Source organism: Microtus oregoni, unplaced genomic scaffold (assembly GCF_018167655.1).
Source record: "Microtus oregoni isolate MIOR12 unplaced genomic scaffold, Mior012 000002F_ref0000024, whole genome shotgun sequence".
NCBI lineage: Eukaryota > Metazoa > Chordata > Mammalia > Rodentia > Cricetidae > Microtus > Microtus oregoni.
In genome coordinates, this window is record NW_024543061.1 from 75401922 (window position 1) to 75414956 (window position 13035).

A 13035-nucleotide genomic window follows, 5' to 3' on the forward strand; every position below is an offset into this window, starting at 1 on the left:
TACTGTTGGAACTTTAGAATGACAGGGGCAGAAGTTAGCTCATCTCACCCAGGAAGAAAAGGATCTCAGCTTATTATAGAGACAGAAGGAAAAGGCTAAGACCCCAGCATAGTTAGCTATTCTTACTAGAATGTGGAAGATTGCCTTTTTCGTCTGAATTGTTTCTTTCTTTCTATAACCACAACTTTTGCCTCTGTGGATCTATATGATAAACACACACTGCAACTTGGGAGGGGCTTTCATCCCTCACCTTGACTTGGGATTTGGCCACATGACTCACTTTCGCTAGTAAAATGAAGCAGGGATTGTGGAGCATCCATTCCATATCAAGAACCAAGGAAGCCTGCCCAGCTCTGCGTGAGATCTTACACCTCTGGCACAGCCCTGGACGAGCACGTCTAGACTGTCCTGTTGGTCCTTGTGGGAATGGATGCCAGTCTTTGCCATATAAGGGCCAGTTAAGCCAAGGGCCCAGGCTGAGTTGAAGCAAGCAATATGACTTGCTTCATCTCAACAGGTTGACCCAAGAAGATAGAAAATTCTTGTCCCGCTCTCTTGCCAGGGTACTGGCTGAGTAGTCACTTATATGAGCAGGTCTAGTTATTCCCATGTCCGCCTTCCTACCCTAATCAGGTGAGACACATCTAACCCCAGTCCAGTCGTTATGAAGGGCTTTTCATTTCAGTTCAGCAAAAACAGGCACATTCAGTGTTTCCTGTCTGTCTGTCTGTTTTTCTGTCTAACATCTAGCCCTGAGCTCAAGATTATGTTGCCCCCTTCTCCCGAGTGCTGGGATTATAGGTGTGCACCACCACCACCACACCGAACTCCTCAACCTCTTCTGGATGCTGATGATTCTTCTCCCTATGTAATTCCTGCCATTTTATGATGGATAGCCTAAATTAGGTAGCTTACCTTGAGACCAGAGCCATGATAATTAAGGAACTACCCCTATTTTCAGCTTCAGCATGGGGGAAAGAAGAGCCATACAGAGAGAAACTGAGTCACCCCAAGTGAGTACACAGCACTGAGGGTAACCTTGGACAACCTACAGATCTTTAGGAATAAATGCTTGCTGCTTTGATCCACCGCATTGCAGTCATCTATTGTGCGTTGGTTTTACGGTGCTATCTAACTGATACGCTAGAGGCTAAAGGAAAGCATTGATCTCAGAGGATGTGTCTAGTTCTGAATGCTTGGTGAAGGGCAGTTAGGCATTCCAGACTGAGGAGGAAAGATGCTATGATTCCAGAGAGACGTTAGTGCAACAGCAGGAGACAAGATGGAGGATCGTGATTGTACAGGAGGACCTAGTCTAACCCTGAAATTAAAATTGACAATAATATGAACCACATCCAATGGAGGGAAAAGGACTCAAATTGATTTCCAGCTACATGCTGAGAGAGAGAGATCATTGCCTTAGTGATCTCTTAGAAACTCTAAATAGCCATGCAAGTACATATTGGTATTCCATTTAAAGATGAAGGAAATAAACAGAGATTAAGCAACTCCTCACACTTTACCTCAGACAAGAGATAGAGCCAGGGTTCAAGGTCAGTTTATATGAAAAAATTATGAGATATTTGGCGGGAGTAGTGGCTTACATCTTTAATCTCAGCTCTTGGGAGGCAGAGACAGGCAGGTCTCTGTTAGCTCAAGGCCAGCCTGATGTCTGGAGTGGGTCCTAAGTGAGACAGGTATACAGCAAAGCCCTGTTTCCAAAAGAAAAAAATGTGCCCTTCTTAACACTACTGTTCTGTCTCCCAAACATTGATACGGGGAGACAAAAATCAGGAAGCTGTCACTCGCAGAAAAGAACGATGAAGCGTGACCCAGGAGGTGGGAAAACAGATGGAGGAACATCCAGAGTCATTATAAACAGTCATGTTTATCTAAATTGCTAAAGTCAAACTGCCTGAAGACAACTAGTGATGGAGTGGGATCCGATGCTGTTTTTCATTGTTACTAACTGAAGGGGATACTGCCTTCAAGACAGTATACAAAGGACAAGCAAGTCTGGAAGGAATAACCCAAGCGTTGAGTTTAAGAAGCTTTCTAACTAGCAATAATGACATTAGTAACAACTAACTTTGCTGTGCACCGTCCTAGAGCACTGTGTCAGCACTGTCCGGGAACCAACTCACCTCCTCACACAATACTGTGAGCCAGCGTACCCATTGTGAGCCAGGGTACCCACTGTGAGCCAGTGTACCCATTGTGAGCTAGGGTACCAACTGTGAGCCAGGGTACCCATTGTGAGCTAGGGTACCAACTGTGAGCCAGGGTACCCATTGTGAGCTAGGGTACCCACTGTGAGCCAGGGTACCCATTGTGAGCTAGGGTACCCATTGTGAGCTAGGGTACCAACTGTGAGCCAGAGTACCAATTGTGAACTAGGGTACCCACTGTGAGCCAGGGTACCAATTGTGAGTCAGGGTACCCATTGTGAGCCAGGGTACTGATTGTGAGCTAGGGCACCCATTGTGAGCCAGGGTACCCATTGTGAGCTAGGGTACCTATTGTGAGCGAGGGTACTGATTGTGAGCCAGGGTACCCATTGTGAGCCAGGATACTGATTGTGAGCTAGGGTACTCATTGCCTATATTGTCAGTGTGCTAAAATACCTTGCTGATGCAATGTAAAATAGGAACAGTTTATTTTGGTTCCTGCTCTGGGGATAATACAGTCCACCATGGTAGGGACAGCATGGCAGCAGGAAGCACCATGGAAACAGGAGCATGTGACACCTGCTTGTTCCCATCTCAGTCTACCAGAAAACTAAGAGCCTTCAGAAAGGGGGCTATAAAACATCAATGCCTACCCTACTTCCTCCTGTGACCCACTTTCTCCAACAAGACTCTGCCTCCTAAGGGCTCCATAGCATCTCCCCCAAAGTGGCACTGTCTGGGGAATAGGTGTTCAAACACTTGAGCCTGTGGGGTACATCTCATATCCCAGCCATAACAAATAGGTATTATTAGCATCTGTGATTGTTATCTTGACACAGCCTATAATCACCTTAGAGGAAAGTCTCAGTAAGGGATTGTTCAGATTGTGTTAGCCTGTGACATAATCTGTGGGAGATTGTCTTGATAAAGTTTACGATGTGGGATAACCTAGCCCACCGTGGGCAGCAGCATTCCATAGGCAAAAGGTCCCAAGCTGCGTAAGAGTGGAGGAATCGAGCTGAGCACAAGCAAGCATGGATAAGTGCATTTCTCTCTGATCTGACTGTGGATGCCATTAGAAGATCCTGCCTTGACTTCCCCACAATGATGACCTGCAACCTGCAATGAAGAACTATAACCAGCACTTTCACCCCAGGGTCCCTGGCTGCTGAAGGTGTTGTGTCATAGTAACTAAGATGAACCTGGAAACTCACTTCCCTCATTAATAATAAGGAAACCAAAGAGCTTAAGGAACACATCCAAGTAGCAGTGGCAATTGTGCAGGAACCCAGGCAAAAACACCCGGGAATAGTTGACAACTATACTGCGAAATCAATCTAAAAGTTCTTCAAATCACAGGTGGCCTTGGCACCGGCAGCTGTGTTAGGAGAATCAAGGTCACACTGCAGTAAAGACCCCCTAAACAGCAACAGCTTAACACAGCCCCAAATTACATCTTTCTCTCTCAACATCCACTGCATATGCAAGCAATCCTCCAAGACACGGTTCTCCATGGGTTGACAAGACAGTCTCTGGTGTATCCTACGTCACATTTCCAACAAGATGCTGAAGAGAAGGCAGAAGGATAATATTTCTTCATTGGCAAGTCATTGTATTTGGACAACTCTCTTCTGCCCACATCCAGGTCCGTGGCCAAGCCCAACTTCACAGGGCAAAGGATATGCAATCCTGTCTAGAACAAGAACAGCCATAAATACTGTGAAGCAGTAGTGGTGTCTGCTTCCTGACTTCTGCTTCTGATAGCATACCAGCAATTCTGCCTTGAAATGTAAGGTGAAATCGCTAACTCGGAATGCATCTGGATAAGCTTGCTTGCTGTCCTAATTTCTCTCTCTTCTTATGATGCAGATGTCTGTGCTGTATCACTGTTGCATTCTTGTCTAGGGTGAATGGTCTAGGGTGCATGGAAAGAGCCAAATGATATCACCTCTATGCTGTGCAAACTTGCAGACAGGAGAATCATCCCGTTCCATCTGGCATTGGGATCTACCCTCACCTTCGGTTAGACTTCAGGAGGCCATTTAATAGTCATGGAAACACCTAGACAAAAGGATTCTACAAGACATTTTGGAAAACTGTTTAAGACCTGCCCCCTGTGTTGTGTAGCTGTCTCCTCTGAACTGAAACATTCGCCAGAGGGATGAAGGAGGTGATTGTGACTAAGGGGGCTCATGGAAGTTAGAAAATTCACAAGGCCCTTCCCCAAGCTTATAAAGGCCATAAAAATAACTGCTAGAGTCGCCTTCCCCATCCTCCGGAAAGGTACCCCTCACCCATGCTCCTGTAGGCAACCCCAAAGAGACCATTTATCAAGCCAGACTAGAGTGGAATCATTTATTTGGGTCTGTCACTGGTTTCCTATCTGGGATGCGCAGACATTTGTTCACTTTGCCCCAGGAAAGGCTGCCAATGCACTACCTCAAGGAGTTCCAGCTTAAGGGAAAGGCTGCGCCTGTGAAATGTTAATAAACAGAAGAAAAAATCAGAAGATGTATGACCTTGAGGCTTCGTGATAGAAATACTATTTGAGAGATCACTGAAGAAGAGAAAGTGGGTGCTTGGGAAATGCTTGGAGATAGAGGGGTAGTGAACTCAGATGTATGCAGTACCCAGCAGTGCAGACGGTGTGATTGTCAGGAACCAAAAACCACAGCAGCAAAGCTTTGAAGTTCAGAGTTCAGGGGGAGAAAATTAAACACTATAAATCCAAAAAAGCACATCTTCCTGGGGCTGGGTGTCCTAGTGCATGCCAATAATCGCAGTTTCGTGAGGCAGAGTGAGGAAGCTTTGAGAGTTTGCAGTGGGCCCAAGCTACAGGCAAGATCATCTCAAAAATAATAAAATAAAATAAATACAAAATTCTTATCAACATTTGGGTGGTGGCCCCTGAGAGTCCTCTGTAAGCTGGTAACAAATTTGTGCTTTTAGAAAGTAAATTTCTGCCGGGCGATGGTGGCGCACGCCTTTAATCCCAGCACTCGGGAGGCAGAGGCAGGCGGATCTCTGGGAGTTCGAGACCAGCCTGGTCTACAGAGTGAGTTCCAGGACAGGCTCCAAAGCCACAGAGAAACCCTGTCTCGAAAAACCAAAAAAAAAAAAAAAAAAAAAAAAAAAAAGAAAGTAAATTTCTGGAGCAGGAGAGGTGAATCAGTGGTTAAGAGTTCTTACTGCTCTTCCAGAAGACCTGAGTTTAACTCCCAGCATCACAAGGCTGTAACTCCAGTTCCAGGGATCTGAGGCCCTCTCCGCCCTCTCCAAGTACCAGATATATGGTGCACAGACATATGCGCCAACAAAATATACATACACCTCAAAATAAAAAGAATAGCTTTTTTAAAGATTTAAGAAGAGACTAACAGTGGCAGGGTGTAACGAGAAGTATTTATTCTCTGTTCCCCTGGTCCCACTGGACTGGTTTCTCTCTGCCCGCCTGTTCCCGAAAGAGGCAGAGGCTTCATATCAGTTACAACTGCCTGGCCAATGGCTTAGGCTATTGTTGGCTAGGTCTCTCTCTATAAATTAACCCATTTCTATTAGCTTATATTTTACTATGAGGCTCATGGCTTGTTACCTCACATTTTTGTTCTTGGGTAGCTACATGATGTTTCCCCTATAGTGATATTTTAATTATGTTTTAATACATAAAGCTTGCCTAAAGGTCAGAGGAGCAAAACTAAGCCACTAGAGGTCAGGCAGTAGTGGCACACACGTTTAATCTCAGGATTTGGGAGACAGAGGCAGATGAATCTTGTGACTTTAAGGCCACCCTGGGCTATACAAGATCAATGCTGAAACAAATTCAGGTGGTAGTGGCTCACACCTTTAGTCCTAGTACTAGGGAGTCACACACTTTTAATCCCAGCACTAGAGGGAATAGAAAATGAGAGGAGAGAGAGGCTTAGTCTGCTTAGTCTGTTTTAGTCTGCAGTTGCCTAGCCTTGGTAGAGGTTAAGACTTCTCTAGTGGCTTGGCTGCTTTGCATTTCTGGTTTTCAGCTTGAACTCCAATTTCTATCTATCTATCTGTCTATCTATCTATCTATCTATCTATCTATCTATCTATCAATCATCTATCTATCTATCTAGATAGATAGATGATTGATAGATAGATATAGATATGGATAGCAATAGAGATAGAGATATAGAGATAGAGATAGATCCCTGTATATTTGTTTGGACTTCCTGTCTAGCTTTACTCGGCTAAACCATTAGCCAAAATAGCTTTATTCATCAACCAATAAAAGCAACACATATGCAGAAGGACCTCCCACATCAGCAGAGCACATGGACAGACAAGACAGAAGGGAGGTGGGAGGAAACAAGCTTCAGGGTCTCTCTGGTATCTGTGAGAAAGTTTGCCACAGTCCTCTCAGGCAAGTTAGTAGGGTCTGACACCCAGGTGACTGATTGAAATACCACGATCGGTTCGGCTGAGAGGGGTGGGAACGGTGAGACTATCCTATTCTTTGAAGGCACATTTCATTGCACGATGGAGTTGGAGTGAAAATCTTAACTGCCTAATAATGTCAAGAGCTAAAGGGGAAGGGAAGGAGAGAGAACAATTAACTAATTGAGACTGGCTAAATTACGACGTTCCCGTGAACATGCTTGTCCTACTATGGATTTTATAGGTTTTTTGAAAACATTACATTTACCCTTGACCCCAAGTCTCTTAGATTGATTAAGTAGGGTTGGAGAGATGGTTCAGTCGGTACAGTACTTGCCACATGATGGCCTGTGCTTGGATCTCCAATATCAATGTAAAATGTCAGGTATAGTGGTGGTTACTTGTAATCCTAGAGCAGGAGAAAAACAAGAGGGTCCCTGGAGTTCACTGGCCAGGCCATCTAACCAATTGGTGAGATCTGAGTCAGTGAGAAATTCTGTCTCTAAAAGATAAGGTAACAGGGGAAGACCCCCAAATAAACTTATGGCCTCCACTAATCATATATGCACATGCGTGAACCACACATCAAAAACAGGCAACGAGCTAAGCTGGCCATTCACTCCCATGTCCTGTCTTATGATGATTCCTGTTTTATATGAAAGGGACTTAAATTTAGACCTGTTAATAAAGTGTTTTGTATTAGTTCTTTTGACTTCTTTTTTTTAAGAACACCATTGTCCATATTTTAGCTTTAAAACATTATCTTAGATGGGTGTGGTGACTCATAATCCCACCAGTTTGGAAGCTACGTCTAGCCTGGGCCACACACATGGAGCATTCCAGACCAACCTGGACTTCAGAATCCTGAGGCCCTGCAGCAAAACAGAACAAAAAGAAGGTTAAGACTTCAGCTTAGCTTCTTATTATTTGCTTCCTCCTTCACAGATTTGTATGTCTATGACTAAATTTTGGGTTATTATCTATAATCATGTTATTTGTGTTCTTTTTCTCCACGTGTATCTACTTTGTTTAATTTTCTGGATGTTCACATAGTTCACGCGGTTTTTAAGAGCTGAAATTCACTAACCCATCTTTTAAGTTTGTTTCTATTTTTTTACAAGGAATAATTTGCTGTAAGTGTATGATATAAGCATATGTTTTAATCTTAAGATGTACAGGGGTGGGACCTTCCTCAAAATGAGACTGCCGGTCTTATGCAATGCCTTCATTTCTAATTTTCTTGAGGAATAGTCTCCTTTCCGCTTTCCTGTGTCTCCTTTCTTCCAGGTCTGCAAACTTAATATTTGACTATTACTTGAGTTATATTTGTTTGTGGACAAGAGGAGAAATACCTCTTGCAAATATGATATGTGTCATAGCCCTCTCCAGACATGCTGAGTTATTGTTCATTACATCATCTGTACAAATGATTTTCTCCTCTTAAAAAAAAGAAAAATAAAGCTTTTATTATTCTCTCATACATCACATCCATACGGCAGTTTCCCTTCCCTTCCCTCCACTCCTTCCAGTCCTTCCTCCCCACCTCCACTCTACACGAGATCAGCTTCTCCTTCATTTCCCTTCCAGAACATGGCCTAACAGGTTGCAGTAAGACTTGATACAAACCCCCTTATCAAAACTGTACATGGCAATCCAGTAGGAGGACATCCCAAGCCCAGGAGAAAGAATCAGAGACATGCCCCACTCCTATTGTTGGGATTCCCACCAGAAGACCAACCTATACAACTATAAGGTACACGCAGAGGACCTACCTCTGGCCCATACAGGTTCCATGCTTTTACTTCAGTCTCTGTGAGCTCCTATGAGCCCTGTCTCTGTACCCTACACTCCTTCCTCGTATCCTGGGTCCCTGTGACTCTACCTAGAGTTTATCTGTGGATCTCTGCATCTGCTCCCGTCTGTTGCTGACTGACGCCCCTCTGATGACAATTGGGCTAGGCACTGATCTAGGAGTATAGCAGAGTATCACTAGGGATCATTTCATTGGCTTTTCCCTCTACCAGTTGTGTTTAGTCTATCCTGGGTTTCTGAGCTGTCCTGCCACTGGTTCCTGGTTATCTAGGCAGTGTCACATAGTGGGCTCCCTCTTATGGCATGGGTCTCAAGTTGGCCTAGTCATAGGTCAGCCATCCGCGCAAGCTCTGAGCCACTATTGCCCCAGCACATCTTTGCAGGCAGGACAGAGGTTGCAGGTTGAAGGTTTTGTGTTTGGGTTGACCTCTTAGTCCCACTGGTAGGAGCCTTGCCTGGTTATAGAAGGTAGCTAGCCTGAGTCTCTGTATCGCCCGTTGTTAGGAAACCTCTATAGGGTCACTCTTACAGCTTCCAGGGAGGTTCCACTGCACCAGGTTCCTACATCACCCCCGAAATCCAGTCATCTCTCCAGTACTCTCACCCTCCATCTCTCCCACTCCCCATCTGATCCCTTCTGTTCCCATCCCCACCTTCCCCTAGTCCACCCACCAAATCTATTCTATTTCCCCTTCCCAGGGAGAGCCATGTTGGTTTTTCTGGGTCTGCATTACCTTACTCAGGATGACCTTTTCTAGTTCCATACATTTGCCAGCAAATTTCATGATGTCATTGTTTTCAACAGCTGAGTAATTGTGTAAATATACCACATTTTCTTTAATCATTCTTTGATAGAGGTTCATCTAGGTTGTTTCCAGTTTCTGGCTATTATGAATAAAGCTATGATATGGGATTCCCCTCTGTATGCTGCAAATACCATTGGCTAATAAGGAAACTGTCTTTACCTGTGATCGGGCAAAAGAGTAGAGCTAGGCGAGGAAAACTAAACTGAATGCTGGGGAAAAAAGAAGGCAGAGTTTAGAGAAGCCATGGAGCTGCCAGAGGAGAAAGACATGAGCCACTAGCCAGAACCTGGCCAGTAAGCCACAGCCACATGACAATACACAGATTAGTGGAGTAAGGGCTACACTCGTCCATTGCTGGTGGGAATGCAAACTTGTGCAACCACTTTGGAAAGCAGTGTGGCGGTTTCTCAGGAAATTCGGAATCAACCTACCCCAGGACCCAGCAATACCACTCTTGGGAACATACCCAAGAGATGCCTTATCATATTACAAAAGGATTTGTTCAACTATGTTCATAGCAGCATTATTTGTAATAGCCAGAACCTGAAAACAACCTAGAGGCCCTTCAATGGAAGAATGGATGAAGAAAGTATGGAATATATACATATTAGAGTACTACTCAGCGGTTAAAAACAATGACATCTTGAATTTTGCATGCAAATGGATGGAAATAGAAAACTCTATCCTGAGTGAGGTAACCCAGACCCAAAAAGAGGAACATGGGATGTACTCACTCATAATTGGTTTCTAGCCGTAAATAAAGGACATTGAGCCTATAATTCATGATCCTAGAGAAGCTAAATAAGAGGGTGAACCCAAAGAAAAACATACAGTCATCTTCCTGGATATTAGAAGTAGACAAGATTGCTGGACAAAAATTGGGAACTTGGGGGTGGGGTGGGATAGGGGTAAGGGGAAATGAGGAGAGAAAAGTGAGAAGGGGAGAATGGGGAAGCTTGGGGGAATGGGATGGTTGGGATAAAGGAAGGATGGATATGGAAGCAGGGAAGTATATATCCTAATTAAGGGAGCCATCTTAGGGTTGGCAAGAGACTTGACTCTAGAGGGGCTCCCAGGTGTCCAGGGAGATTTCCCCAGTTAGTTCCTTGGGCAGCTGAAGAGAGGGAACCTGAAATTGCCCTATCCTATAGCCATACTGATGAATATCTTGCATATCACCATAGAATCTTCATCTGGAAATGGTTGGAGATAGAGACAGAGACCCACATTGGAGCACTGGACTGAGCTCCCAAGGTCCAAAGGAGCACAAGGAGGGAGAACATGAGCAAGGAAGTCAGGACCGCGAGGGGTGCACCCACCCACTGAGACAGTGGGGCTCATCTATTGGGAGCTCACCAAGGCCAGCTGGACTGGGACTGAAAAAGCATGGGATAAAACCGGACTATCTGAACATGGCAGACAAAGAGGGCTGATGAGAAACAAAGGACAATGGCACTGGGTTTTGATCCTACTGCATGAACTGGCTTTGTGGGAGCCTAGCCTGTTTGGATGCTCACCTTCCTAGACCTGGATGGAGGGGGGAGGACGTTGGACTTCCCAGAGGGCAGGGAACCCTGACTGCTCTTCGGACTGGAGAGGGAGGGGGAAAGGAGTGGGGGGAGGGGGAGAGGAGTAGGGAGAGGGAAATGGGAGGCGGGGAGGAGGCAGAAATTTTTTCAATAAAAAAAAGAAGTAAATCGTTTAAAAAAATAAAGCAAAGTCTTTAAAGAGACAGCATACAGACAGTCATAGATAAAAGGAGTAAAGAAAAATAAGCCACGTAAAGATGGGAAATACATTTGTTTAGTTTAGCAACCTGTACAATGAAATGTCTCTCAGTACTTAGCTTCTTCACAGTCAAAAAATTAAAAGAAAACACAATGATATATATAATCCAGAGTCTCTCTATATTTTCCACAGCCATGTGGCAATACACAGATTAATAGAAATGGGTTAAATTAAGATGTAAGAATTAGCCAATAAGAAGCTAGAGCTAATAGGCCAAGCAGTAATTTAATTAATACAGTTTCTCTGTGGTTATTTTGGTAGTCTGGACAGTCAGGAAATGAACAAACAACCTCCTACTACAAATTAGCACCCAACAAAGCTACAATAAGTATGACTGAGCAAGTGTCCATGTGGTAGGATGAAGCATCCTTTGGGTTTATATCCAAGAGTAGTATAGCTGGACTTGAGGAGAGATTGACTCCCAATTTTCTGAGGATTCACCATGCTGATTTCTATAGTAACTATACTAGTTCACACTTCTACCAGCAATGCAGAAGTGTTCACCTCATTCCATATCCTTGCCAGCATGGAGCTGCCACTTGTGTTTTTGATCATAGCCATTCTGACATGTATAAGATAAAATCTCAAAGTAAGTTTTGATTTGCATTTTTCTGGTGGCTAAGAATATTGAACATTTCTTTGAGTGTTTCTCAGCCATTTGAGATTCCTCTGTGGAGAATTCTCTGTTTAGATCTGTAACCCATTTTCAATTTGATTATTTGAGTTTTTGATGTCTAGTTTCTTGAGATATTTATATATTTTGAATATTAACCTTCTGTGAGATGTGGGGTTAGTGAAAATCTTTCTCCATTCTATAGGCTGCTGTCCTATGGATGGTGTCTTTTGTCTTACAGAAACATTTCAGTTTCATGAGGTCCCATTTATTGTCAATCTTAGTGCCTGTTCTACTGGTGTTCTATTCAGGAAGTTGTCTCCTGTGCCAATGAGTTCAGGCTAATGCCCACTTTCTCTTCTGTTAGTGTCACTGTATCTGGTTTATGCTGATGTCAATTGCACTTGAGTTTTGTGCATGGAGATAGATATGGATCTACTTGCATTCTTCTACATGCTAACATCCAGTTAGACCAGCACCATTTGTTGAAGATGCTTTATTTTATCTATCATGCATTTCTGGCCTCCTTATCAAAAATCAGATTGCAGAAGTGTGGGTTTGCATCTGGGCCTCCAATTCCATTGATCCACCTATTTTTATTTGTTGCAGTTTCTATTACTGTGGCCCTGTAGTAGAGTTTGAAATCAGGGATGGTGATACCTCCAAAAGTTCTTTTATTGCACAAAATTTTATTGCTCTCCTGGGTTTTTTGTTTTTCTATATGAAGGTGAGTATTGTCAATTTGAGGTCTGTAAAGAATTGTGTTGAAATTTTGATAGGGATTGTATTGAATTGCTTTGGTAAAATGTCCATTTTTACTGTTAATCCCACCATTCCATGAACATGGGAGAGCTTTCTACCTTCTTATATCCTTTTCAATTTCTTTCTTGAAAGATTTGAAGTTTTTGTTGTACAAGTTTTTCACTTGCCTGGTTAGAGTTACCCCAAGATATTTCATATTATTTGTGGCTATTGTGAAATGTGTTGCTCCCAATTTCTTTCTCGGTCTGTTTGTCATTTATGTATAGGAGGGCTACTGATACTTTTTTAGTTAATCTTGTATCCAACCACTTCACTAAAGATGTTTATTAGCTATAGAAGCTCCCAGGTAGAAATTTTGGGGTCACTTATGCATACTATCATATAATATGCAAATAATGATACCTTGGTTTCTTCATTTCCAATCTGTAGCCCTTTGATCTCCTTTTGTTACTGCTCCCACTAGAACTTCAATTACTATATTGAGTAGATATGGAGAGAGTGGAGCCTTGTCTTGCTCCTCATTTCAGTGGAGTTGCTGGTTTTCTCCTCCTCTTTAGCCAATCATTGTAGAAAGAAAGACTATCAATTTTATGTGTCTGTAATCATCTTCACTACATTTACATTTCCACATTATAGCTGTCCCATTTATTTTGCAATTTTCACTATTACAATATCCTAA